Source organism: Pelodiscus sinensis, chromosome 5, assembly GCF_049634645.1.
Source record: "Pelodiscus sinensis isolate JC-2024 chromosome 5, ASM4963464v1, whole genome shotgun sequence".
Classification (NCBI taxonomy): domain Eukaryota; kingdom Metazoa; phylum Chordata; order Testudines; family Trionychidae; genus Pelodiscus; species Pelodiscus sinensis.
The window spans coordinates 56,393,971-56,421,598 of NC_134715.1; the positions used below are offsets into that span (position 1 = coordinate 56,393,971).

General features: G+C 42.4%; 1 long non-coding RNA gene across 1 annotated transcript in view; it reads left to right on the forward strand.

Moving 5' to 3' along the window:
* Nucleotides 1–27,628, forward strand: part of LOC142829603 (uncharacterized) — a 301,783-nt gene that overhangs the window by 62,405 nt on the left and 211,750 nt on the right. The window contains exon 6 of the long non-coding RNA XR_012904172.1: nt 20,039–20,237. This is a non-coding gene — a long non-coding RNA (uncharacterized LOC142829603). The remainder of the gene's footprint in view (nt 1–20,038; nt 20,238–27,628) is intronic.

Genomic DNA, 27,628 nt, shown 5'->3' on the forward strand with positions numbered 1-27,628 from the left:
CTGGCATTTTAAGTAACAGAGATATTACCTAGGTACAATCTCAACTACATGGTGAAACAATGAGGACTGTATTCAGATCTCCCATCACTTTCACACTGGTATAATTCGATTGGTGTCAATGGAATTACTCCTGATTTACACCAGTGTGAACAGAACAAGGCCTCATGTACATATATTTATATATTGTGGGTGGGATTATTAAGAACTACTGTGACTTGATTACTGCTTGATTACTTGTGGATTACTACTTGATATCAACTCATCTTTTAAATGGGAAGAAGAAAGGAGGGAAATTCATATTGCAGCAGTTCAGCTCTGAGGTGGGGGAGCACAGAGGATGTCCTGTAAAATAGGGGGTGAGCCTAGCAAAATAGATGCAAACCAGCCCTCATACTGACTATGTTCTCCCCTCCTTCTCTTTTCCCACTGTGCCCCATCTCCTTTTTTCAGACGGTTTCTTTTGTTCCTCTATTCTTAAAGCCTTGTATTGCTGCTTCTCCTTTTTACAAAACAATACAAGATTTTTTGTTTTTTAAATTCACTAAACCTTCTGGAACTCAGCTCCTTTGAGTCCCTGATTTGAGTACTTTGATGCACACTAATTTAACCTCTGCTATCCTCCCACCTTCCTTTTAGTTCCTTTCAGTTAGCTTCTAGTCATCTAAACTTAATTGCCACACGTAATAAAGTGAAAGTAATAATGATCCATTTTGATAATATGGCATTTTATCTGTGAATGTTGTCCATGGTGTCCAACACGCTTGCCACTACTCACATGTGGCTTTTTGGCCAATTGAGTATGGCTAGTTCGCTTCAGAACTGGTTGGACACCATGGTTGTAGCTAGTAAATGCAAAATGCTAAGTTGTTTATAAGAAACAGATTTTTTTAAACAGATCCCCAAAACGCATTTATATTTCATGCACAGATAATAAAAGAAGATAACCATTGTCTAAAGAAATGTGTTCTCTGTTGCAAGTTTTTCAGCCTAAAACTAGTTTTTAAATGACTTGTCTTTTTCAAAAAGATTTCTTTTCTTTTTTAAAATATTTAAAGCACTTTTTCAAATGTTCTTGCTAATTTACATTATTATTTAGGTGTAAACATAAACTCCACACAGAATTCTTATTCTGTTTATCTATAAATCAGTCAGATTGTGTGTGTGTGGGGGGGGGGGGGCGCTATGTCTAGACTACAGGCTTCTTTCGGAAGAACCTTTTTTCAGAAGAGATCTTCCAGAAAAACTTCTTCCGAAGGAGAATGTCCACACATACAAGTGCATCAAAAAAGCGATCTGCTTTTTCGAAAGATCGCATCCACACTGAATAGATGCTATCTCGCATTTAAGCGGTGATTATTATGGACGGAATGGCCACCAGGGCACCTGTGCGTTTTCCTCTTTCCTCTTCTTTCGAAAGAACTCCCTCTTCCCTGTCCACACATGCCTTTTTCTGCAAGAGCTCTTTTGGAAAAAGGCTTCTTCCTTATAGAAAAAGCAGTACCAACGCTGGAAAACCCCCTCTGTTCCTTTGGTTTACTTTTAGAAGAACACAACTGTAGTGTGGACATAATTCAGGTTTTGTTGGAAAAACAGCCATTTTTCCAACAAAACTCTGTAGTGTAGACATACTCTTAGAGTGTGCAGTCATGTAATCTGATTAATTCAGATGTTTAGATTATTCTACTAGGTCATTTTGGCTTCTTTTGGATTATGAACTATTTATCTGTAAATTCCTGCCTAAAGCAAAAATTATCTATGCTCTTTCCATCTTGAAAATAATCAAATTATGTTAAATGTTCAAAAAAGTCATGCTGTCAAATAGTTCTGAGGATTGATGAATTAGAATTGGTAGGTTCTATTCCTGGCTCTTCTATTCCTTTTCTATGGGTGAGGCAGTTAATCTGTCAGGGTATGTCTACACTACAAAGTTAATTCGAACTAATGGACTTTAGTTCGAATTAACTTTGATAGGCGCTACACAAGCACTCCGCTAGTTCGAACTTAATTCGAACTAGCGGAGCGCTTAGTTCGAACTAGGTAAACCTCATTTTATGAGAACTGAGCCTAGTTCAAAGTTACTAGTTCGAATTAAGGGGCGTGTAGCCCCTTAATTCGAACTAGTGGGAGGCTAGCCCTCCCCAGCTTTCCCTGGTGGCCACTCTGGCCAACACCAGGGAAACTCGTATGCCCCCCTCCCGGCCCCGGACCCCTTAAAGGGGCATGGGCTGGCTACGATGCCCGTGCCAGGTGCAAGCCTGCCAGCACCAAGCTAGCAGACCCTGCACCTGGCACGGCTCGAGCCAGCCACCCGATGCCCCCCAGCCCTCCCCCTCTTCCCGGGACCAGGCTGGCGGCTCCCGGGAGCTTGCCCGGGACCGCAAGAGGCGGGCACCCGCCTGGGCTAGTGGGGACATCGTGGACCTCGTCCACGACCTCCACACTAGGCACAGGAAAGTGTCCGTCTAGGGCAGAAGAGCTGCCAGCCTGGCCACCCAGGAGCAGGTGTGCATGAAAATCAAGGTGGTCCACTGAGACCCCCGACCCTGAGCCCTGAGCTTACAATGGCCGTACTGGGTCAGACCAAAGGTCCAGCTAGCCCAGTAGCCTGTCTGCCTACAGCGGCCAACCCTAGGGACCCTGGAGGAGATGGACCAAAGACAGTGACCAAGCCATTTGTCTCGTGCCATCCCTCTCCAGCCTTCCACAAACTTTGGGCAGGGACACCACTCCTACCCCCTGGCTAATACCACTCCATGGACCCAACCTCCATGACTTGATCTCACTTCCTTTTAAACTCTGTTCTAGTTGTAGCCTTCACAGCCTCCTGCAGCAAGGAGTTCTACAGGTTGACTCTTTGCTTTGTGAAGAACAACTTTCTGTTACTAGTTTGAAGCCTGCTACCCATTCCTTTCCTTTGGTGTCCTCTAGTCCTTCTATTATGGGAACTAATGGAGAACTTTTCTGTATGCACCCTCTCCACCCCACTCATGCTTTTATAGACCTCTATCATATCCCCCCATCTCCTCTTTTCTAAGCTGAAAAGTCCCAGTCTCTTTAGCCTCTCTTCATATGGGACCTGTTCCAAACCCCTCATCATTGTAGTTGCCCTCCCCTCTCCCACCCTCTCTCTTCCCCTCTCCCACCTCCTTTTCCCAGTCTCCCCCAGTTTTGTTCAATAAAGAGAGATTCTATTTTTGAACACAATTGTCCTTTATTTTGTACATCAGGAAGGGGGGCTAGGTAGGGGTAAGTGGAAAGAGGTGAGGGAGGAATGGGGTACGAGCTCCCGATGGGGAGGACTGGGCTGGCTCTGCGGGCTTCTGGGGGTGGAACCTCTCCTGCAGACCCCTGATTGCCCCCTCTCCCCAGATGGCAGCCTGCGGCAAGTGCAGCCCGTCTGATGGCCGAGTGCTGTGATGTGCCCAGTGTGGGTACCCCGGGCAATCCAAGCCAGGACTGCTTTGCAAGTGGGGCATCCCTGAGAACTGTCTGTCTGGAGTAGGGGTCGGGTCCCTTTAAGCACAGCCCTCGGCTAGCCTGAGACAGCATCTCCACACTCTAAGTCCTCATCTGATGCCCTGCCGGCACTGCTTCCGGCCATCCTTAACCCCGGTTCAGGGTCCACTCTGTGTGGACAAGCTAGTTCGAATTAGCAAAACGCTAATTCGAACTAGTTTTTTAGTCTGGATGCATTAGTTCTAATTAGCTTAGTTCGAATTAACTAATTCGAACTAAGTTAGTTCGAATTAGCGCTGTAGTGTAGACATACCCTCACTGACTTGCTTTATCCATCTGTAAGAAGGTGCTAGGATCTATAACAACACATATTGCTAAAATACAAAATATTATTTTTAAAATTGTTCCTTTAGTGAAATCAGGTAATACAATTAGTGAACTATTCATGAATTTGAGTATCTTGTGAATCAGCTTGTTAGAATAGCATGCTCTGTCCATCCATTTTGACCTCCCAGCACTTTACTGCAAGGGACCATGAAGGCCAGGACATGGACACAAGTGGAGCTGGTGTAGTGCAGGTGCAGATCTTTGTATTAATAGAACTTTGAATTCTGAAAGTGCAAAGAAGAAATTAGTTGCTAGTGGTGGTCGAATCTTAAGTATGTAATATAATACAACTTTCCTTTTCCTCCTGCCCCTCCAAAAAACACATGGAACATTTTGCTTGTGTGTTCTCACCTTTTGCATGTGTTGTCATCCTCTGAGAGTGGAAGCTAAGGGAGACCTGTCTACAGCCATCAGCACCTTTTGGGTGCTAGTGTTATACAATCATTGCCATCACAGGTGATTTGGTCCTTTGTTACTTTTAAAGCAATGGCATTTGTTTGTATTTAGCTTAAGACTTCAGCATTAGCAAAAGATCAAATAAGCACTGATCATCTGATTGGAGAAGAGTGTGTGCTACAGTAACAAATCAAATGAACTGACAGTGGATTTGATTTTGACTTTTCAGAAAAATTATAACTTATTTTGGCAAATCTTAAAGAATTTTTTTCCAACTTAGTAGCTGGCCATAAAAATGAACAACTTAATGAGAACATGAGTTTCTTAGAAGCAAGAAAAATACCTCTTGTTTACTTTAGGCCCTGTAAGCTCAAACTTGAGAGTTTTTATATAAACCATTTTTTAAAAAGGAACAACCATTATATGCTAAAAGTTGTACAATAGTGTAACTAATTAGTCCTTCAGTTCAACAACAAAATAAATTGAATAGGACACACATACTCTAGTGCTTGTGAATTACTTCAGTCTGTCTTCAAATTCAAACAAACTTGTTGCATAAGCTCAAGGAAGAATGTTAATTGAACACAGGACATGTTTATAAATCTCATGCAGTGAACAGTTTGGCTGGTGCCTCAGCTATTCATTCTCATCATTGTGCTATCCATAATTAAACTTCTGAATTTTGAGTGAAATGAAGGGCTTGTGTCTGGTTTCAGCAGGGATTGCTCTGGGCTCAAGAGCAACTTCTGAACAACTGCGATCTAGCAGTCACTGCATTGCTATTTAGACAAACAGCACAAGATTGAGTGACTCAGTAACACTCTGTTCTAGTTAAATAGCATTGTGATTTTTTGAATAGATTATCCAGTTAAGTCTTCACTTTGCTACTCAGTTCCTATAAACAAAATGTTTTTGTACTTTCCCAAATATTTTTGAACTGGTATGTTCTTGATTCATGCACCTTCTTTTCCCTATAAACAAACTAGCAGATTTACCAAGCGTTATCCAGGTCCTTAACTGGAGTAATGGCTTGTTTTTTTGGAAGTTAAAAGGAAAATGTACATGCTTTATTTAAATGATGGGGCTCAGGGCAGGGGGTGGGAGGGTGCAGGAATCAGGGCAGGGGATAGAAGGTGGGGGAGCACAGGGCAATGGGTGGAGGAGTCAAGGCAGGGTTTGGGGGGAATCACAGTACAGGGTGGGAATGCAGGAGCCAAGGCAGGGGGCAGGGAGGTGTATGAAGGATTCAGGGCATGGGGTGGAGGATGTTGGAGTCAAGGCAGGGGGTGGGCAGCTCAGTCCCCTTGCAGCTGGTCGGGGGGGCGGAGGGAGGGAGGGAGGGAGGGAGGGGACGTTCCAGAGGTGGCTCTGGACTCTGGCTGCCTCCCCCCACCCTGCAGGAGACTGGGCTCTAGGGACTGGCCCTAGCCTGCAGCTGCCTCCCCACCTACAGCTGGTTCAGGGTTGGGCCTTAGCCCCGGCATGTCCTTGGGAAGGGCTCTCCTCAGAGGGGCATTTCCCAGCCTCTCCTCTGGGGGAGGTGGCCATGTTTTCTGGCACTGGCTTCTCTTTGGGGAGCATCTACTTAGTGGGGGCCGGGGTGGTCCTGGTGTGGGTCTACGATGATGGGCCTTTGGGGGGGCCTCCCTCCCATTTCCTGGCATTGTTTGGGACAAGGTGGCAACTAACTTCATCCAGTGGCCAGTAATGTGGCAAGGCCCATCCCTAGCTGTCCATTCCCCTGCTGGTAGTGCTGCTCCCAGTGGTCTCTCTGTTGTATAGCTCTCCCTCCAATCAGTGCCCTCACTTTCCATGTTATGGAATATAATCCCATTTCAGGTACTTCCCATTTTCCTGGCACAACCAAACCATGACCTGGCTTTAAGTTAGGGTGAGAGGAAGCTGCATAGTAAATTTGATGGTTCTAGCTCTTGATAATTACATAGCTTCTTGTTAAGTAACTAATGAGTATTTGAAGGGGAGTGCCTGCCTCACTCCAGCAGGGAAGGGTTAAAACAGGTTGGAGGGAGTCTGTGCAGAGCCCCAGCTAACCAGGAAATGGGCTTAGAAGAAGCTTATCATAGAGCAGCTTGCTGGGGGCAGCCCTGTATATAAGGTGATGCTTAGCAGAGCAGAGAGCAGTTAGGTCCAGACAGCAGACTGGTTCCCAGAGAGGCACCTTGGAACAGCGGTGGGGAACCTTTTTTGATTTGGGGGGCCGCTGACCCACAGAAAAATCAGTCGGAGGCTGCACACAACTGAAAAGCAAAGTGAGAAGCCTCTGAATGAGAAGGAGAAAGACACTCCCCACATTCCCCTTCCACACCACAGCCTAGGGGGCCCAGGCTAATAGATTTTGTGTGCTCCAGCCCTGCAGGTGAGGGCCTAGAGGGCTGGAACACCAGCATAGGCTCCCCAATGCTGAGCCTCGGGGGCCAGACCCTGGGCTCCGGCTCCCAGGCCTGACATTCCCTACCCCTGCCTTAGGGAAAGCAGTGCTGGGCAGGTTCAGGGGAGCTAGAGAGAGTAAGGCTCCAGCCTGACAACTGCCAGGCTGATGGTCTTGATGCAAGTCAGGAAGGTGCAAGAATCATAGGGAAAGTGGCCAAGGGAACCAAAGGCAGTAGAGGAGGAGGGCAGGCCAGAAGGTCCCTGGTCTGGGACCCAGAGCAGTGAGTGGGCCTGGGCCTGCTTTGCACTGCAATAATCAACCCTGAGAAGTGGCCTTTATGGGCTGTGACTTGTCCCAGAGCTGAGGGGCTCAACTGACACTGAAGTTGGCCAGTGGCAGATGTGGGGATACAGACTGCTGATACCCCTGGAAGGGGGTGAGACTCCAGTGTGGTGGGCATTGCTGGAGGGCAGTGTCCCAAAGAGGATACCGGTCCCGGGAGTGAGTTGGGGGTGGTGTGAGTGTGGAGAGAGGGCAGAGCAATGATGGGTGATACCGTGCAGATGGAGTTCTGAACCCCTCTCTGATGTCAAATTTAGGGACTGATCCAGTGCCCATTGAAATCAGTGGGAATATGTTCAATGATTTAGTGTAGGATTAGGCCCTTGGCAGGCAGAGTTAGATGTAATGCATTGATTAGTCAAACTCTGGATGAAAACATCCTTATTTTGGCCATTGTTTTAAGGCATTTTTCTAATATCCAGTCAAAAATTACATACTCTTTAACATTCTGAACATATGGTACCATAAAGACTTCAGTCCACCACAATTGCACAACACAGTTGGATTGTTGTAATTTTTTTATTAAAATTAAGCTTCAGTTTTTTTCTCTATGTTTTGTCTTCCAAACACGTGCAGGTTTTATGGGTATGGAAGATATCAGCAACTGTTCACTTTTTCCTCCATGTGGTTCTTTCTGAATTGGCTCTTTTTATTAGTGTCCTAGCAGAGTCCATTATCCAGTCCACCTTTGGGTAAATAGCATGGGTTGAATCAATATCTGGAAGACACGTTTATCTCCATATAGAAAATGATAGGTGAATGAAAATTACTATTACTGAAATATTTTCACTGCCATAAAACATCCTTTTCTTCTCCCTGTGTTACTGCAGTTGAATAAACACTCAGTTTAAGGTAGAGAAATACTTCTGTTATCTTTCTCTAAACTTGTTTTGTCTGAGTGCTAACATCTGCAGAAATAACATTTAAAATATCTGCTGCTGAAGTGCAGCTCTTTGAAATGATTGTGGAATGAGGCAGAAAGTGAATTACAAGATAATAGCATGACTAAATGAGAGGGAAACCTGCATGTTTCAATATAATACTGTAGACCTGGTAGACAACTTTGATTGTGGGGAAAAATGACTTTTTAAAATAAAAGTTTGAGAAAAATTTGACCCCCAGAACTGTGAAAATGCTCATGACACCTACTAGTTTTTTTTATTGAAAACATAACCAGAACTGTTATCAAAAGTGTAAGGTATCTCATTTATAGTAAAACACTTTGATAATTGTTTTGATGAAACCCTGAAAATCAGAAAAAAACCCAAAATTTCATATCTTTTACAAACTTTTTAAAATATACCAGCTCTGCTTATAAAATATTCGAATCTAATAAATAGGACAGGCAAAGAGAAGTCTCTGTTAAAGAGTTTCGCTTTTTGCTATTTCTTAAAAATACATTATTTAATCACTTATATGTAAAGTTTGTTTATTAGAGGAATGTCTTCATTTCTGGTCTTGCTAAGTACTCAACTCTCTCCCCCCACATGGAAGCTGTATATGCATATGGACTGCAAATGTTGGTTATACATTTATGACATTCTTATTTATCTGCACACTTCTTGCAACAAGCAGATAGGATTCAGTTTAATCCTTAAATGTGGTGCTTAAAGCTGTAATTTAAAAGAGTGTTTGGAGTATGATCTTACCTTCCTTGGAGTCAAAACCACTGTTGACCTCAAAGGTTCAGGACCAGACCATTAATGAATTCAAATGGTTGGCTACATGGCCAAATTAAAGAAAATAGGCATGCATCTTTTTGACGGGTTGCTTTGTGGTATCAAGTAATATGGGAGTTAATTTATTCAGAAAAAACATGGAGAAAGTAAGCCAGGCTTTCATATGGCAAGTGAGAACAAAGCTTTTTTCTTAAAGAAAGTTAATGCTCCTTTAGCACTTCCAAGGCATCATACAGGTCAGTATTACATCATAAATGATTTACGTTTTGTGTTCTGAATCACTGCCTCTTCCTTGCCTATGAAAAGCTACATCTACAGAAAACCTGTATGTACTTTATAGTTCTACAGTTGGGTAATAACAGTTTAATGGCCACTTTCTTGTCCATCATTTATCATCATTATAATATGTCTGTCAACAAGAAACTCTTTAACAGAATTCCACAAGGAGCTGCCTAATGTTTAACTACCACATTTGGTGACAAGGAAAAGACAGGGCAAAGAAAAAGAATTTTAAAAGAGGGGAATAAACAGAGGCTTTTAAATTTAATTTCTGGTTGTCATGATCCTCATTAGCAATGGGACTATTTGATGTTCCAGTTCAGAGCATGTGAACAGAGCTGCTTCTTGTCTGTCACAGTGATTAATGGCATTGGTAGGTAATAACTCAATAATATAGTCATACACAATCTTCAAGAGTATAGCGTCAGAAAACAGTCATGGAACATAAACCAAAATTACTGCAATGATATTCTCTTTGAGTTGTTGAATAATCAAAATGTTATGACAGGAGCGTATGTTGAACCAGAAAAGTTAATGTAACAGAAATTATACAGCTATGAAAATACATTACAATTAATAAATCATCTGGTTTAATTGTCTGCTTATTTTGAATTGTTCTATTCATCCTGAGAACCAGCTTTCTCTTTTCTTTGCACATTCTCCAAAAGACTCCCCCAACCCTCCAAAGAAGGAATAACTACATCACATTTCAAGTGTCTGATACAATTTCTAGTCTATCATCAAAAATGGTTAGGTATATAGATTTAATTCACCAAATCCAGAATTTAGTGCTGTGCATTTTACTAAAATGATAGCTCACAAAGGACTGTCAACACCTATTGAAGAAAATGGAAAGATTCCCCTTGATTTGAGTGGGTTTTGTATCCGATTCTAAGACAATAGACTTAGACAATAGATACTAAGACCACTGAAAATCAGACATACACTTCTATTTCACATTTAAATAAAGGCGTTGGAGCATGTGTGCAGAGCGGCTGGCCATGAGCCTTCTCGGCACGTGGCTCAGAACTACCAAGAGCCACATTTCATTAAGCAAAGAGCTGCATGCGGCTCGGCCACTCCCGCTGTATGGTGCTTGGTCCTGCTATGAGGGCAGAGGACTGAACTTGAGGACCTCTAGAGGTTTAGAGTTCTAGTATTCTATGAAAGAGATGAAAGGATGGGTTACCAACTGTTTTTTTTTCTCTTCCTAAAGGAGCTATTTCTGAAGGTACTCCTGGCCTTAATCACTTATCTATGAATTACTGTGCCTGAGCGGGGTGGGGGAGTATGCAATTATAATTAATGTCATTTCCATTGAAATACGATTGAAACATTTTTGTTTGTTCATAAAACAGATTAATGTAGAGTTAAATAAATAACCAGAATATACTGCAGGATGTTATAACTCACTCTGGCAGACTAGACAAACAGACGCTATCCAAGATTTTTCACCTGACAAAAACACTTCTAGTTTAGAATTCACTTAGAGAAAGATAGCACCCTGAAAAAGTTGGCAAGTGTTGCCGGCTATAAGTTGAATGAAATACAAGATTAATGTTCATTTGGTTCATGATGAATGCTCCTTCCATTTCTTGTGCAGCAGGCTGTGTTGGGGGTTCTTGTCAAGCAGTACAAAAATATACTGCTTCCCCACTTACACCTTTCTTACGATTTCACAGAAGCATAACAATTAATGTAGATGTATCTGCAGTATACATACTGTTTAGTGTTACGATTATATTTAGTTATGATTATAAATAATATTTTGCATTTGAATGTTAATAATTAGCTTTCATGTAAATCCATAGATCTTAAAGCAATTTATATAGGAAAATAGGTATTGTTGGCGCCACCCTTAAAAGGGAAACTAAAGCAGTGAGGTGAAGGGATTTGTACAGGAGATCAGTAATAGAGCCAAATTTCAAGTCTCTTGACTCCTAGTCCAGTACCCTAGCCACTGGACTATGCTGCCTCCTATTCCGTTTAGTGAATGTGTATATTTACGGTATAATAGAGTTTCTGTCTGTGGGTCTGCCTTTTTGTTCAAGAACTTCTAAATGGTAAGACCTAGGATCACCGAATGTGAAACTACACAGAAAAGAGACAATTACCAGGTAGGTGAAAGGTGCTGGTTGAGTGAGTCTCCCCTGCCTGGGACTGCCTCAGCCTAGAATATCCTACCCCTAAAGCATCCTTTAGGCAGGGTATGTATATGTTTGTGGGGGGGTGTGTGTGAAGCTCCCACTTGCCCCCGATTCATCCAAGGACATTGCTGGCTGTTCCTCTTCATCAGGGAGCAAGGGGCAAGTGCACAGTTTGCTACATTCTTCACTCCATTCCTCACTCTATCTGGAGAGCACTGGGGGCAGATGGACCTGCCCCCATTGGAGGACATTCACCTCTCCCCTGGCTGAGTCTACTGGAGCTGCAGGAGCCATGGAGAGGCTCTTCTCACCTGGCCCCCAAGCTGCCGCAGTGACAGAGGGCTGGAGTCATCCTCTCTCCCTGGGGCAGCCTGCAGACTGAAACACTCATGCACATATTCATGTTTTCCAAAAAACAAGACATTGAGTTGTGGATCTGAGCAACACCAGGTTAATTTTCTAGTATGAATATATAATATGGACTTGCATCTGCTTTCAGTGAAGATCAATTGCTGAACTACTATCACATAGATGAATGCATATGTGATGTGCACAAGTAATGAGTATGTATATGATACATTTATAATTAAGGCCCTATTGAACTTGTAATTTTATGGAAATTGCATATTCTTCAATATTAGACTTCCACTGCATTTTTGACAGCAGGAACCTCTAACATAAGCCATGTGTCCTGATTCTTGTATATCAACATTCCTTTCTGATTATATTCTAAACATTGATGGTGATTATTTATGAAACAATAACAAACTGAGTATTTTGCTTGGCCACTTTTGCCCCAAATGGAAGCTGGTCACTGAGCTGCTCGCTGTGTCTTTGCACAGAGTGTGGCCAGCCACAGAATTTTAAAGCTTGATCAGAACTAAACAGCTTAAATTTTTGGCAGATCAGAGTGCCTCAGGGGTTTAACTTTTCTTTCCCCATGTCCAGACTGAAAACGAAATCCCTCATATGCTTAAAAAAATTAAAATAGGTCACACAATTAGATAGTTCACTAATCCACATCTCTAGCTTTTATAATACTAATCAAATGCTTAATAACATAGTATTCACTTTGTAAAGAATGTCTCAAAAGGATGGAATTAGTGCACGCTTGGGACAACTCAAACTAGGCATAATTTTTATTGTTAAATGACTATGTAACAAATTGGCTCTATCACCTGCACATAAATTTAGCAAAAATAACTAAACTGATTAGACAATAAGGGAAACTTTATAAGCATAAATACGAAGATCTGGGTCAGGTGAAGAAATACTGCTACATATTAAATCTCAAATATATACAGTTCAAATAACATTAAGGCATGAAAGAATGGAAACTGAGACTTAAGGCTAAAGCTTCATATTTTGCTCACTCTTGTGCCTTGGTACTATTTTATTATGTATGATCTTTCTGTAAGATATCCCAATGGTTTTAGAGCCCAGACAACATGTCTGCCTTATATAGAGGGATAAGAATGAAATGCCATCCTTAAACCATAAAAACACAAACATTCAGACTTTAGTGGGCAAGTATTTTTTTCATGCAGCATGCTACACTGCACATTATAGCATATGGAAAATGTTTTTCAGAAAGTTGTAATTACAACTGACTGGTACACTTTTATTTCATTATACCAGGAGTCATATCAGCATCAATGAAAGAAACACTCTAGAGCCTGATGGTTAGGGCACTAGCTTGGGTTTCAGGTTCCAGCTCTGCCTGATTACCATATAAACAAGCCCTCAATTTAGTGCAGAGCAAGCTGAGGTGTAAATCTATGTCACTCTAGCCTGTCATGCAACACCTGGCTGCATGGACTCTGCCAGCACCCACTAGTGGTATGTCTACACTGCAGGGTTTTTCCCAGAAAAACAGCTGTTTTTCTGGAAAAACTTCTCTTACGTCCACACTGCTATTGCGTTCTTTTGACAGAAAGTCGAAAGAATGGGGAGGTTTTCCTGACAGTGGTGAACCTCTTTCTATGAGGAAGAACACCTTTTTCTGAAAGAGTTCTTTCGGAAAAAAGTGTGTGGGGACACAGCAGAGGCTTTTTTTTTCGAAAGAAGAGGCCCTTCAGGAAATAACAGGTACTCTGGTGGATACTCCGTCCAAAGTAATCAGAACTCTATAGTTCCTGTCTCCTGTCAGCTCTTAAAGCTGCAGGCACTCTGGACAAGCCTTGTGACTGCACACTTAGGCCCTACACCAGTGCAGAATCCCATTACAGTCAGTGAGGCTTAACCCAGAGTTCACTCACATGGTACAGTTTGTGGATAAATTCTTTTGAGCAGGGACTCACTTTTGTGAAGCACCTAGCACCCTTGCAGAAGTATATATTAATATGGGACTGATTCTGCAGCCTTTACTCATTTGATTAATCTTTACTCAGGAATCTATTCCCCCCTGAATTCAGTGGAATTAGGAAAGCGATATAGGACAACTCAAAACAATAAGCATTGCAGGATTAGCCCCAAATGCACAGACACAGTGTGCAAGGTACATAATGTTCTTGTCGGGAGGGGAAGGAAGGATCCAAGAGTGCAAGGAATCATTCCTGGTAACTTATGCAAGATTGTACTGTGACTGGATTCTGCACTCAAGGTGTACAGTGATCACTCAGGCTATGTCTAGACTATATCCCTCTTTCGAAAGAGGGATGTAAATGAGCCCAATCAAAAGTGCAAATGAAGCGTGGATTTAAATATCCTGCACTTCATTTGCATATTCACATCCAAGCGGTGTTTTGAAAAAGGGTATTTCGAAAGTGAAACTGCAGTCTAGATGCAGTTCTTCCTAAAAAAAAAAAAAAAATTAACCCTTTTTCAAAAGATCCCGTACTCATTTTTTCAGGAGTATGGGATCTTTCAAAAAAGGGTTGTTTTTTTTTCGAAAAAACCATTTCTAGACTGCAGTTTCACTTTCGAAACACCCTTTATCAAAACAGCGCTCGGATGCGAATATGCAAACGAAGCGTGGGATATTTAAATCTCCGCTTCATTTGCACTTTCGATTGGGCTCATTTACATACCTCTGGCGTCCTGCCAAGGCATCCCATTGAGAAGACAGGCAAGGGTGCAGCGTCTTGGCCCCAAATCTTGCCCGCTCCAAGAACCCAATACCAGTACCGAACTAGCTGTACGCCTAGGTGTACAGAAGCCTAATCCGAACTAGCTAGTCCGTGCTGCATGTAGCCATGCGGCACGGGGTCCGAATTAGCCGGCATTTAAAAATGGCGCCGGCCGGCTTCATGCAAATGAAGCCCGGGAAATTCAAATCCCGGGCTTCATTTGCAACTGCGGTTGACTACATTACCCCCGCTAGTTCGAACTAGCGGGGTAGTGTAGACATACCCAAAGAGACTGAAATCCAGGACCTCTATGGTGGCATTCTTGGAAATGCTTCCAGTTCCACGTGCAGGGCCAGGTAGGCAGGCAGAGCTTCAGAGCCTCAATGCATGGATGAGATGATGGTGTAGGGAAGAGGGGTTTGGCTTTATTAGGAACTGGGGACACTTTTGGGAGAGGGGGAGCCTATACAGGAAGGATGGGCTCCACCTAAACCAGGGTGGAACCAGACTGCTGGCACTAAACATTAAAAAGGCCATAGAGCAGTTTTTAAACTAAGAGATGGGGGAAAGCCAATTGGTGCGGAGATGCACATAAATCAGATGGAGACTTCTCTTAGAGGAGAATCCATTGATAGAGAGTCTCTAAGCTGTAGTCAAAAAGAGAGGAGGGAAGAGGAAAAACCATGGGCGAGAGCAGACAAACAACCGCATATAAAGGAATCCAATGCATCAGGGAAGGGCAGACAAATAAGCAGTGGCAAATTTTTAAAGTTCTTTTACACAAATGCTAGGAGTCTGACTAGTAAGATGGGTGAACTAGAGTACCTCGTATTAAAGGAGGAGATTGACATAATAGGCATCACTGGAATGAGGAAAATCTGTGGGACATAATCATACCGGGATATAAAATATATCAAAAGGATAGAGCAGGCCGGGTGGGTGGCAGAGTGGCACTGTATGTGAAAGATAATGTAGAATAAAATGAAATAAAAATATTAAGAGAATCAACATGTTCAATAGAATCGCTATGGATAGTAATTCCATGCTCCAATAATATGAAATTAGCAGTAGGGATATATTACCGACCACCTGACCAGGACAGAGATACTGACATTGAAATGCTGAGGGAGATTAGAGAGGCTACCAAAATAAAGAACTCTATAATAATGGGGGACTTTAATTATCCCCATATTGACTGGATACATGTCACCTCAGGAAGAGAAGCAGAGATAAAATTTCTCAATGGCTTAAATGACTGCTTCTTGGAGCAGCTGGTACAGGGACCTACAAGGGGAGAGGCAATTCTCAATTTAGTCCTGAGTGGAGTGCAGGATCAGGTCCAGGAGATAACCGTTACAGGACTGCTTGGGAATAGTGACCATAATATAATAACATTTAACATTCCTGTGGTGGGAAAAACACCTCAGCAATCCAGCACTCTGGCATTTAATTTCAAAAAGGGGAATTACACAAAAATGAGGAGGTTAGTTAAACGGAAATTAAAAGGCACAATGACTAGAGCCAAATCCCTGCAAGCTGCATGGAAACTTTTTAAAGACACCATAATACAGGCCCAACTTAAATGTATACCCCAAATTAAAAAACGTAGCAAGAGACCTAAAAAAGAGTCACTGTGGCTTAACCACTATGAAAAAGAAGCAGTGAGGGACAAAAAGGCATCTTTTAAGAAGTGGAAGTCCAATCCTAGTGAGAGAAATAGAAAGGAACATAAACACTGTCAAATCAAGTGTAAAAATGTAATAAGAAAAGCAAAAAAAGATTTTGAGGAACAGCTAGCCAAAAACTCAAAAAGAAATAACAAAATGTTTTTAAGTACATTAGAAGCAGGAAGCCTGCTAAAAAACCTGTGGGTCCCCTAGATGATCGAGCTATAAAAGGAGCAATCAAGGACGATAAAGCCATTGTGGAGAAACTAAATGATTTCTTTGCTTCAGTCTTCATGGCTGAGGACGTTAGGGAGATTCCCAAATCTGCACCGTCCTTTGTGGGTGATGAATCTGAGGAACTGTCCCGGATTGAAGTGTCATTAGAGGAGGTTTTGGAACAAATAGAAAAACTTAATGTTAACAAATCTCCAGGACCGGATGGCATTCATCCAAGGGTTCTAAAAGAACTCAAATGGGAAATTGCTGAGCTATTATCTGTGGTTTGTAACCTATCCTTTAAATTGGCTTCCATAGCTAATGACTGGAAGGTAGCCAGTGTGTGACTACTGTGTGAATACTGTGTACAGATGTGGTCTCCTCACCTCAAAAAAGATATTTTGGCCTTGGAAAGGGTTCAGAAAAGGACAACTAAAATGATTAGGGGTTTGGAACGTTATACATCCACCAGAGACAGGTCACCTCGTCACTCACCATCATGACGGCATTATCGAGCTCACTATTCTCGATCTCCATCTCGCTACTCCATGAGATCTATTTTACCAAGGTCCTCAAGACCCTCAACATACTCACACCAATACGGAGCACCAAGAGGGTATTCTCCAAGATACTCTCTGGGGTCATACCATCACAGACGATATTATGACCATTATTATGACGACCACCCTTCCTCAGTCAGCAGACAGTACCCGCGTTCATGATCTCCACGTTCCAGTCGGCTGGTGTCTCCACCTTGTGCACCATTAGATTTCCCACCCCCTTCTGCAGTTCCACCAACTCCTGCGAAGAACAGTACCTCAGTCCCTAGCCACGAGAAACAAGAGGACAACCACACTCCATGCCAGGAACAACAGAGCCCCGATTCCCCTGTCAACCGCTCATCTTCGTTGCTAGACGATGCAGTTTTCCCAGGGAATTGTCTCCGACAGAAGATCATAAGCAGTTTCAGGAGTTTTTTAAGAGAGTTGCTCAATCTCAGGACATTCAAACTACAGATGTGCAGCAAAAACAGCACCATTTCCTGAAGAATTTACAATCTTCTCAGAAATCAAAGCTGGCACTTCCTTTTGATGACGCCATTCAGGAGATTGCTGATGACATCTGGAAGACTCCAGCTACTTCTTTACCAACCAATAAATGATCGGATAAGAAGTATTTCATAAGCCAGAAGGGTCTGGAGTTCTTGTTTACCCACCCCCAGCCCAATTCCCTCATCATGGACACCGCACAACAGAGGTCAAAGACGACACAAACCAAAAACACCTCAAATGACAAAGAGGCTAAGGGTCTAGACATTTTAGGCAGAAAAGTATATTCTTCCGCCACCTCAGCCCTCAGAATGTGTAATTATGTGACGAATCACGATTTCGACAACTATTCAAAATGAGTCCCTCTTTTAGAACATTTGCCGGACTCTAAATTCTAAAGATGGTAATACAGGAGGGCTACACAGCAGCTTGAACAGCATTGCAGATCATGCTTGACACGGCCGACGCAGCAGCTCGAAACACTGCTACAGCTGTAGTCATGTGTCGTGCATCTTGGTTGCATCAAGCTGCTGTCCCAAAACCCTACAAACCAAGGTCGAAGACTTACCTTTTGACCGCCAGTCGCTCTTTGTTCAATACACCAATCAGGTATTTCACTCGGGCAAAGACTCCCGCACGACCGTGAGAATGCTGGGGATGTACACGCCTCTGTACAGATGCAAGAGATACATGCCCTACAACAAACAGAGGCCCTTCTCTTATGCGACACCTTGTGCTAGACCATACGAGCAGCAGAGGCTGAGACAACGTCTGCAAAAATGACGGCAACAATTTAACGAAGTGCCCATCCACCAGCAGGGCCGGCAGCAAGTTTGACGTGTTGATTGAGGGAATGTGCATGACCCCTTTGACGGAGGCTCTACACAATGTGCAAGGTTTATTCCATCATCGGTTGAGGCCTTATCAACAGCATTGGTCTCTTATATCCACCAACCGTTGGGTCCACGACATAGTCACTTCAGGATACGTCATCCCTTTCAACTCAATCTCTCCCCACTCTCCACCTTCCCTGTCCCTTTTCAGGGACCCCTCTCATGAGACTCTTCTACAGCAAGAGGTCTCTCGTCTGCTTACCATAGAAGCAGTGGAGAGGGTGCCAACTCAGTTTTGCGGGAAGGGGTTTTACTCTTGGTACTTCCTCACCCAGAAGAAGTCAGGGGGTTGGAGACCTATCCTGGACCTACGCCGGCTCAACCGTCACCTGCTGAAACAAAAATTCAGAATAGTTATGTTAGCCTCTATCATCCCAGCTCTCGACGAAGGGGATTGGTTCGCGTCCCTCGATCTACAGGATGCCTATTTTCATATAACAATACATCTGGCCCACAGACAATTCCTTCGGTTCATGGTGGGCACAGACCATTACCAATATCGAGTGTTATCTTTCGGACTTTCAGCAGTGCCACGAGTTTTTTCCAAGACCCTGGCGGTGGTGGCGGCTTACCTTCGACGCCTAGACATCATGATTTTCCCATATCTAGATGATTGTCTATTAAAGGCTCTCACCCTCGACGAGGCTACATGGGCGGTTGCCACTACCACGACAGTGTTCAAAGCTCTGGGACTCATAATCAATTTAGAAGAGTCCTCTCTGATGCTGAGTCACGGCCTAGAATTCATTGGTGCAAGACTCGATTCACTGACCACAAGGGCATACTTACCCACTAAGAGGTTCCAATTGATCCAGGACTTGGTCTAGACTGTATCAATTTTTCTCAGATCCCGCATACTTACCTGTATACAGCTGCTGGGGCATATGGCTGCCACCACACGTGGTGCCATACGCAAAGCTCCACATCCGCACCCTCCAGCATTGCCTATTCACTATTTACATGCTGGGTGTACACAGCAAAAACAGAACAGTCTCTATTCCCAAACACATCAGGACCTCACTAACATGGTGGGACAATCCTGAGAATATGCTAACAGGGGTCCCCTTTCATGGACAGAAGCCCTCACTGCAGATCACAACGGATGTTTCCTTGCTCGGCTGGGTGCCCATTTGCAGGAGCATTGGACTCAGGGACTCTGGATGCCCCAAGAATCCCTGCAGCACATAAACTTCCTTGAATTACGAGCAGTATTTAACGCCTGCAGGTATTTCCTCCACATAATCCGAGGTCTTACGATCCAGATTCTCACCAACAACATATTCACAGTTTATTATATCAACCTGCAAGGCAGCGCGCGCTCACGCCCCCTCTGCACGGAGGCCATACGTTTGTGGAACTGGGCAATTCGGCATGGTATCACCCTTACCGCATCATACCTTCCCGGCAAGGACAATGTCATTGTCAATACCCTCAGCAGGCACTTCTTTCCCCAGCATGAATGGGAGTTACATAATGAAGTCGTACACGATCCCTTCCAACTCTGGGGGTTCCCCAGTATAGACCTCTTCGCCACCCGTCACAACAGAAAGTGCCATCATTATTGCTCCCGAGCTGACGTTGGCACAGATTCCATGGGGGATGCCTTCCTGCTCGACAGGAGTCATCACCACCTGCTCTACGCCTTTCCTCGTATCCCTCTCATTCTGAAGTTGCTGGAGAAGATAACATTGGAGGGTGCAACAGTAATTTTGATAGCCTTAAGGGGGTATCCCTGCAGGACATATGCCGTGCAGAAACTTGGGCATCTGCTCTTACCTTCGCCAGACACTATGCCCTCACAAAAATATTGACGAGCGACTCAGAGGTGGCCCACACTCTTCTGTCCATAGCGTAGAGGCCATAAGTCCGGAGCACATGTATAGCATTGGACCACTTACTACTCTAAGTCTCACCTTGAGTGGAGCTTCCTCAGGGACACTACTTGACAAAGAAGAGAGAATTACTTACTTTGTGCGGTAACGTTTGTTCTTCGAGATGTGTATCCCCGTGGGTGCTCCATGTCCCTCCCTCCTCCCTGCTCCAGAGCTTCTGTTTTCTCTTTTTCAGATGCTCCCGGTTGTGAGGAAACTGACGGGGCTGGACTGCACTCAGCTGAGCGGCGCGAGGCAGCAGGCACGCATGCGCGGTCCAGCAGGGCTACTGCTGATGAAGATTCTCCAGTTTTGCAGCACCAGGATGAGCCCAGCACCTTGAGTGGCTCACCCATAGGGGGACACATCTCGAAGAACAGATGTTACTGCACAAGGTGAGTAACTCTCTCTTCTTCCTTCCATTAATCCCATCAAATCGGGTCAGCTGTCCAGATCTCCTCCTTCCAAAATGCAGTCATCAATGCCATGCACTCTATCACACCCCTTACTTTAGGACATCCCACCACGTAGGTCAATCTTTTTTTCCTTTCAATCTTGATTTGTTGCACTCTTAACCACACAGTTGTCAGGACTGTATGTTACTTGACAAACCATCTGAGTTTGTATTCCTTTTGCAGTCTTTCTTCCTTACACCACTCATTCATATCAATGTTCACATTTTTGTGGGACAGATCATTTTGCATATGTTTCTTTTTTGTTGCCCAATAATGCTCAGTGCCATAAACTTAACTATTAATCATTTAAAAGACATTCCGTTTCAATTCTACCAGTATCTTCTAGTCACATACCATTTACGTATCACCATTTGATCCAGACGATTTTATTATCCTCACTAATTTTGTCCTTCTTTGTCCTGGATTCTGGAATCCAGATACTTGAAACTTGCATTTTCAGTGTTGTCTTTTCATCTAGGTTCAAGGATATGTCTTCGGTTGTTCACATTAGCTTTTTTCAAATCCATAATTCAATAATCTGGTTGTATTTGTTTAATATATATTAATATTGACACTTATTTGTAAAGTGACAGAGTCCCTTTCCTGTTGGACAATGCTAACAAATGGGAAGTTTCAAAGCTGTTTTAATGTTTTTTAATTTATTTTTAAGAATTGTAGATTAACTGAATAGCTGGTTAAACACCGTTCAGATTAATTACTCTCATTGTGGGTGGAAATTTTAACCCCCTCCATATGATTTGCTACTCTAAGTCTCATTAACGTTGAATGGGAATGAGGCTTCTAAGTCACTTAGGCACTGTAGAACTTGACATTACAAGACCTTTCAAAACTCTCTGTCACTGCTGCTGAAAAGAGGAAGTTAAATAATTCAGTCTTACTTTGATGAAGCAAACTGACTCCAACTGGGAAATGTCAAAGGGCTAAGGTCCATGTGTGGTGTGTAATTTTGATTTACTCCTTTGTGCAGTGGCTACGCTCTGCAGGGAGGTAAAAACTTCCTATGTGCTACATTCCATAGGCAGTATGCTGCACATTGGTCTGTACACTGGTCTGAGGAAACTATTGGGATTGGTTGTGGTAATGTGCTAGTTATCGGAACTGGTACTCCACACTCCCTACATGTGGCTTCTGATACAAAAACTATATTGATCATAAAGTGCAGGCAGTTGTGCTAAAGGACCACTATTTGAAGTGTGTGTGTGTGTGTGTATACACCATGGAGTTCTCACAGTAGTTTAGGAAGAGTGAAAAATGCCTGATACCAAAGTACAAATTACCATAAACTATAATTAACGACAGTCACTAAAATTAGGGTTGCTAGATGGTTTCAACAAAAATACCGAACACACTTGACATTACATCACAATCTACATAACATCTTATTTAGAAAATACCAGACATTTATATTTTCTCAGTTTGTTTCCTGAACAGAAAGCTCAAATACTGGACTATCCAGTTCAAAACTGGACACCTGGCAACCCTAACTAAAATATTGAAGGGAGTGAAAAAAAATTTTTTTTTGGGGGGGGGGGGAAGGGGAGAGACTGTATTAAGACTACTCCCTATGCATGCTAGAGGGATTCTGTATAGAGTGCAGCACATGGACTGTTCTACAGTACATATAAAAAAGTTTGTTTTGGAGGTGTTCACAGAGCCTGGTTTTCACTGGTTATCAATTCTCTTTGGGTGTTACTCACCTCTCAAATGAGAGCCCTCACAACACCTATGCATTACAGAAGTCCCCACTTAAGGCCTATGCTGAGGGCTGAAGTGGGAATTATTGCTACAAAGGATCTATGCTGGTCTTCTGCATAAATTAATCTCATCGTCTATGTTTAAATCTTGTCTAGAAATCTCAGAAGTTAAATTTATTCAGATCTCATGTGTTTATAACAATGTTTTCCTTTGGATCTGAGCTGAAGCATGCAGTAATAAAAATGCATCAGTAATTAAACTTAGTAGATTTATTTAAAATGACTTACCAGCAAGTAAACAGATGGTTTTATATAGTGATGTCTTCTTCTCAGACTAAAATAACCAAGCAAGTCAATGGTCATGATTCATTTGTAATGAAGGAGGTGCCAGGGCTCAAGCATTATTTTTTAACATTCACCACCAACACAGCAAGCCTAGAAGTTCTGGGGCTATGAAGTGCCACACCTAGAGGTGCCAGATATCAGCCCTGGCACAAGTTAAGCACTTTCACTGGTTCACCTGTTAACCCTCTGCACTGCCTTGCAAAGATTTGGTTTCTAGAGAGACTTCTGAGATACGAACTAGCCCCTCAGGATGGTTTTAATTAGGATGGTGGATGAGGCAGAGCCAACACATTGGTGCCTGAGGTCCCCCTGCAAAAATTTTTCTCTTTAATATTTACAGTGTAATTTTAGGTCCTATAAAGAAGCCTATGAGGAAGCTTGAATTAGCGGAATTGTTTTATTTGGATGCTTTCCACTACAGTCAAGAAACTCTGAATGTGGCAGACACTAGAATTCTGGCATCTCTGATATCAAACCTGGGTTTAAGACTTTAGATCAAATGTAACCTGGGGAAAAACATAAACATTTGCATGTGTGTTAATTATTTATCTCCCCATGTTAGATACCATACTGTTGTTCAACTTTTTTTGGTTCTAATGCTGATGCGTTCTATGTGCATTATTACTTAGAAGAGAAGTGACAGAATACTGGGGGAGGAGAGAGAACAAATAAGCACATCCCTAAATCCACCTGCAAGAGAAAAAAAAACTCTCTAAGCTCTTTATTTGAAAAAGAAAAGCTTTCCTTTAAAAGGTAGGGAAGAAAGGGCTCTATTAAAATAAAAGAAAGAAAAGAGAACCTGCTGATTTAGCTGAGCAGAATGAAACCTACTCAGAGAAAGGAAAAGGAGAAAACTAAAATGCTAGTAGAGCCTTGATTATTGGCAGCAGAGGGATATTAGCCAATTTATAAGAATTGTCAGACTAAGTTCTTGTTTGTATAACCTCCCAAGTTCCTTGTATTGAGTGAACATTTTGCCATCTGGGAAGGAGTGGAAAGAACATTTTGTTTAAAAAATAAAATAACTTTAAAAATCAGTTCAACTTGTTAGTATCATATGTGAAGAAGTGTTTAAAAGAAAACCATACTTCTCTGAGTAAAACATTTGTTTTTATTCTTTACACTTGTAAGTTTGAGTTCATGTTTGTTACATGACCTTTCATTATTAAATCCTAGAGGTTTCCCCCTATAAACTTTAAAATATGTATCATGAAAATAACTCGCCCACTTGAAATTCATAAGATTTTTGTGTGATATTTTTAACCTTCCAGTGATGAGCAAGAATATGTCTTCAGGAATAATTCTAGGCTAATTGTCAAGAAGACATACTTGGGTTGCATTTTTAGAATCTGCAGTCATGTGTCCAGCTAGGTAAATGACTGTACTTTAACATTTTCAAAAGATAGTACTTGGTATGAGGAAACTATTGAACAGCTGAATTAGAATGCTGAGTAAGTCTGGGCACATGTTCACTAGCAAACTCTATCCTGAAGTGTAATTAGTTGTGTGCCCATGTGAAATTAATGTCCAGTAAGCATATAAATACCCTTTGAGGATCTGGGCCCTTCAGGGTTAATGGGTCTTGTGCACATAAATCCACTGATCAGACCAGCATGTGTATATCTAAATCTGAGTGTGGTCCCTTGTCAGAACATTTGCACATAGCCATAGCTATGACATACAGTGTTTAATGCTGCAGTAAGAACTGATTTTTGGGCCTATTTGAAAGCCTATTGAAGTCAATGGGTAGATAACAATTGACTTCAGTGGACCTTTGATCACTGACTTTCTGGCTTTTTTAGTGCAAACATTTAGTAATTTTCAAAGCTTACCCCCAGTTTTAAGCAAAGCTTTACTAGTATGGAGTTGTACTGCTCTCTACCACTGCTAAGATTTCATTTATTTTAAAGTGAGATGTGTGGTAGAAAAACCCGGTGTTGGCTCTCTGAACAGTGGTGAATTTCACAATCGAGAATACACAAAAATTTTACTCCTGCTCTCCTGAGCTCCTCCTGGGAGCAACGTAGACAGAAGTGATTAGAAAAGGCTGCAGGAGAGGCAGGTGTAAAACATACACTTCTCATTGGCATTGGCAGAGACAGAAACGGTGCTTCATACAAGCTGTTTCCTTTATACTTTTTTCTGGAGTGGAGTGACTCTATACTGTTCTCTCACAGAGCTTGATTTAAAAGTTCCATGGAGAAGCACATGACTCTCTATTATAATCTAAAAGTAATTAGAGTAGTACCCATAGAGCCCTATTAGTTTAATCTATTTAAATTCTTTCTGAGTAATTACATTATGGGTAAGATTCTGTATGTTCTTATATCATGGTTGCTTATTTGCTAATTTTAAGAAGTTAAGTATACCACAATCGTTGGGCTATAGGAAACTTTCTACTTTGCTTTCTTTATAGTGCTTTTTCCTCCACTTAAATACAAGTTAATGAACTAATCTGGACTCAGATGGCCCCACCCTGCCACATCTGTCAGACCAGAAGAGAGAAACTTAAAAAGGAAGTCCAAGGCCATTTGGTGGTAGAGCATATCTTTCCTCTCCACCTTAGTGTGTAGGTAAAGGGGGTTAATAGAAGGTAGGAGCCCTTCAGTTGGCTGGTTGCCTGCTACCTTGGTAACTCTTGAGGGAAGAAAGATGAATGGGTGTATGGGCAGGCTGGCTGCTCTTTTGAGAGGACCAGTCCTCTGTACTTTGGTTATGAAAGCACTGATTCACAAATTGACAGGCTCTCTCTGAAGGTGATTGGTTCGTGTTTACCCTTCCTCTGGTCATTGCCAGCCTGGAAAGTGGTGAGGGGACTATCTGGGGCTTAGCTGTAGGCTGAGCCTCTTGTGACTGGAATTTAGTGGGGGAAACACCTAGATGTTGCTGAGTGGAATGCTGGGGCCCAGCCCTTGGGAAGGAATCCTATTGACAGTCTCATGTTATAAAATTTGGACTTACCAATAAACTTCAGTGTTAACTTCATTTCTGTCAATAGATGAACAATTAAGGCAGCCTATGCCTCATTTAAAGATGTTGTGCCTGGGGCTCACTTACAATAGGGCCTCATTATACTCTTCTTGCACTGTAGAGATGGAAATTAATGTCCTCATTAAGGACCTTTACACTGCCCATTCAGTGTAAAAGGACCTTGGAATAAATGAGACTTAGATCCATTGCTTGTCTTCGCTAGTCATCACCATATTGGCTTACTTTGAAAGTTTTGTTTGTGACCATAAAGACTTAAAAACTTATTTCTTTTTTTTAATGGACAGATTTAAATGTTGAAGAAACAGATGGGACTGTCTGAGTAGTGGCTTAGCATACCATTGCACATATGTCATGCATGTTGCCCATAATAAAGGTGGAACCATCCACTTAGAGTGGTTGTACTTAAAAATGTTGTCATTGATATTTACCAATACTTATATGATAAATCTTTAATACTGCATTCATAAAGTGAAAAGAAAGACTGTTATAATTTTTTGAAATTAGATGGTCTCATGTACTACAGTTAAGACCATATCAGAATGTGGTTTGGGGTTTCAGATTTATGTGTTGTGTAGTAGTCTGACAAAAGGTGAATAAGGAGGAGTTCAAGGAAAATAGTCTCCCAATAGACACATTTTGGAGTTGGAATCATGAGTCACTTGACTTTTAGTAGGATGAAAATCTCTTCATTGCTTTTGGATAGTCTAGCAGAGAGAGAGATTTCAATGTAACCTGTGCTTCTGGCTTCTCTAGTCCTCGTCATGTGGATCCAGCTAGGCAAAAATCATTCCCAAAATGCACCTATACATTTAGAAAACTGAACTTTCCTTCTCATGTTGTGGCCTCTGGTTGATCGTACATTTGGTAAGACCTAGGACCTCTCATGTAGTGATAGATGACCAATATGTGTTCCTTGTCCATAAACATACAAATCAGTGCTCGCCTGGCCTTCTAGCGCTGAATTCCAGCCTATTGAGAACTACATTCTGTGCTAGGGACAGAAAAAGAGTAGTGCTTAGAAAGGGGCATGACAAATCAATAAACAGAAAACTGTTCTCAGCAGGTTTTGTTTTACTGAACAAAATCCAAATGCTTGGCTTTTTTATGGTGTAATAATTTCAGGGACTCCACAATGCCTGGGATGGAAGAAAACAATCATCTAGCATATGCTAAGAATATGAAGGAAAACCCAGAAGATTGGGTTTGGCCTGATTTGGGTCTGATGCTGATTCAAATCCCAGCAGAGAGTGTCACAGACTTGCTGGCTCTTAAGGGGTCCATCTGTGATGGACCTTAGCTGATCCTAGTTGGCTGGAGATCAGGTGGTTTAGTTATTAGATCCAGCTGCAGATTCTCAGAAAGAGCTGCATGAGCCTATTTGGAGGAGGAGATGAGAAGTGTTTTCTCCAAAATAATCTGAAGGAAGGCTGTAAAGATGAAAAAGGAGCAGGCTAGTTACTCCCAAGCTGAGCTAGAAGCCAGGAGCTGTGATGAGCCTGTCTGCATCTCTGGGTAAGCAGAGGAGTATATCAGCCTCTGGTCAGGGATGTGTTCTGAGACACAGGAACTTGGGAGTAAGTGGATGGGGCAAATTGTTGAGCATCAAGGAGTACCTACAAGAAAGAAGCATGCTGCTGAGCCTGATTGGGCTGAAGATGCAGTTGTTCTCAATATTTGTTCTTTATTAAAGGAATGTGGGATCCCAGCAGGGGTGGGACTCAAAGGCTACGTCTACACTTGCGGCTTCTTGCGTGAGAAATATGCAAATGAGGCTAAGCATGGAATATCGCTGAGCCTCATTTGCATACCTAATGAGCCACCATATTTGGAGAAGATGCTCTTGCGCCAGAAGGAGCTGTCTACACTGCTCCTTCTTGCACAAGAAAAACCCTCTTGTGCAATGCCGTTATTCCAGAAAATAATTGGTGTAACGCCATTGTAGGTGGCAACTGTGAACTGACCCTTAGGAATCTGAAACTAGGTTGTCTTCCTCCGACCTCTGCTACTGATTTGCTGTGTGTCCTTCAATGAGATCCTAAATAGCTCATCCAACACCTGACGAAGTCAATGAAAAATTTATGGCCATCACTCAATTAAACCTTTTATTGCTGTAAGTCTCAGTTCCTTCTTCTGTAAAACATGGATAGCTGTGCTTGCTCCACTGCTCTTGTTACATGTTTTTAAATACACAGATGAAAAGTGCTACCTAATGAATGAAATTGACCCTTTGCACAAAGCCACTAGTCTGTGCTATTCAAGTTCTGCGTAGGCCCTCATAGC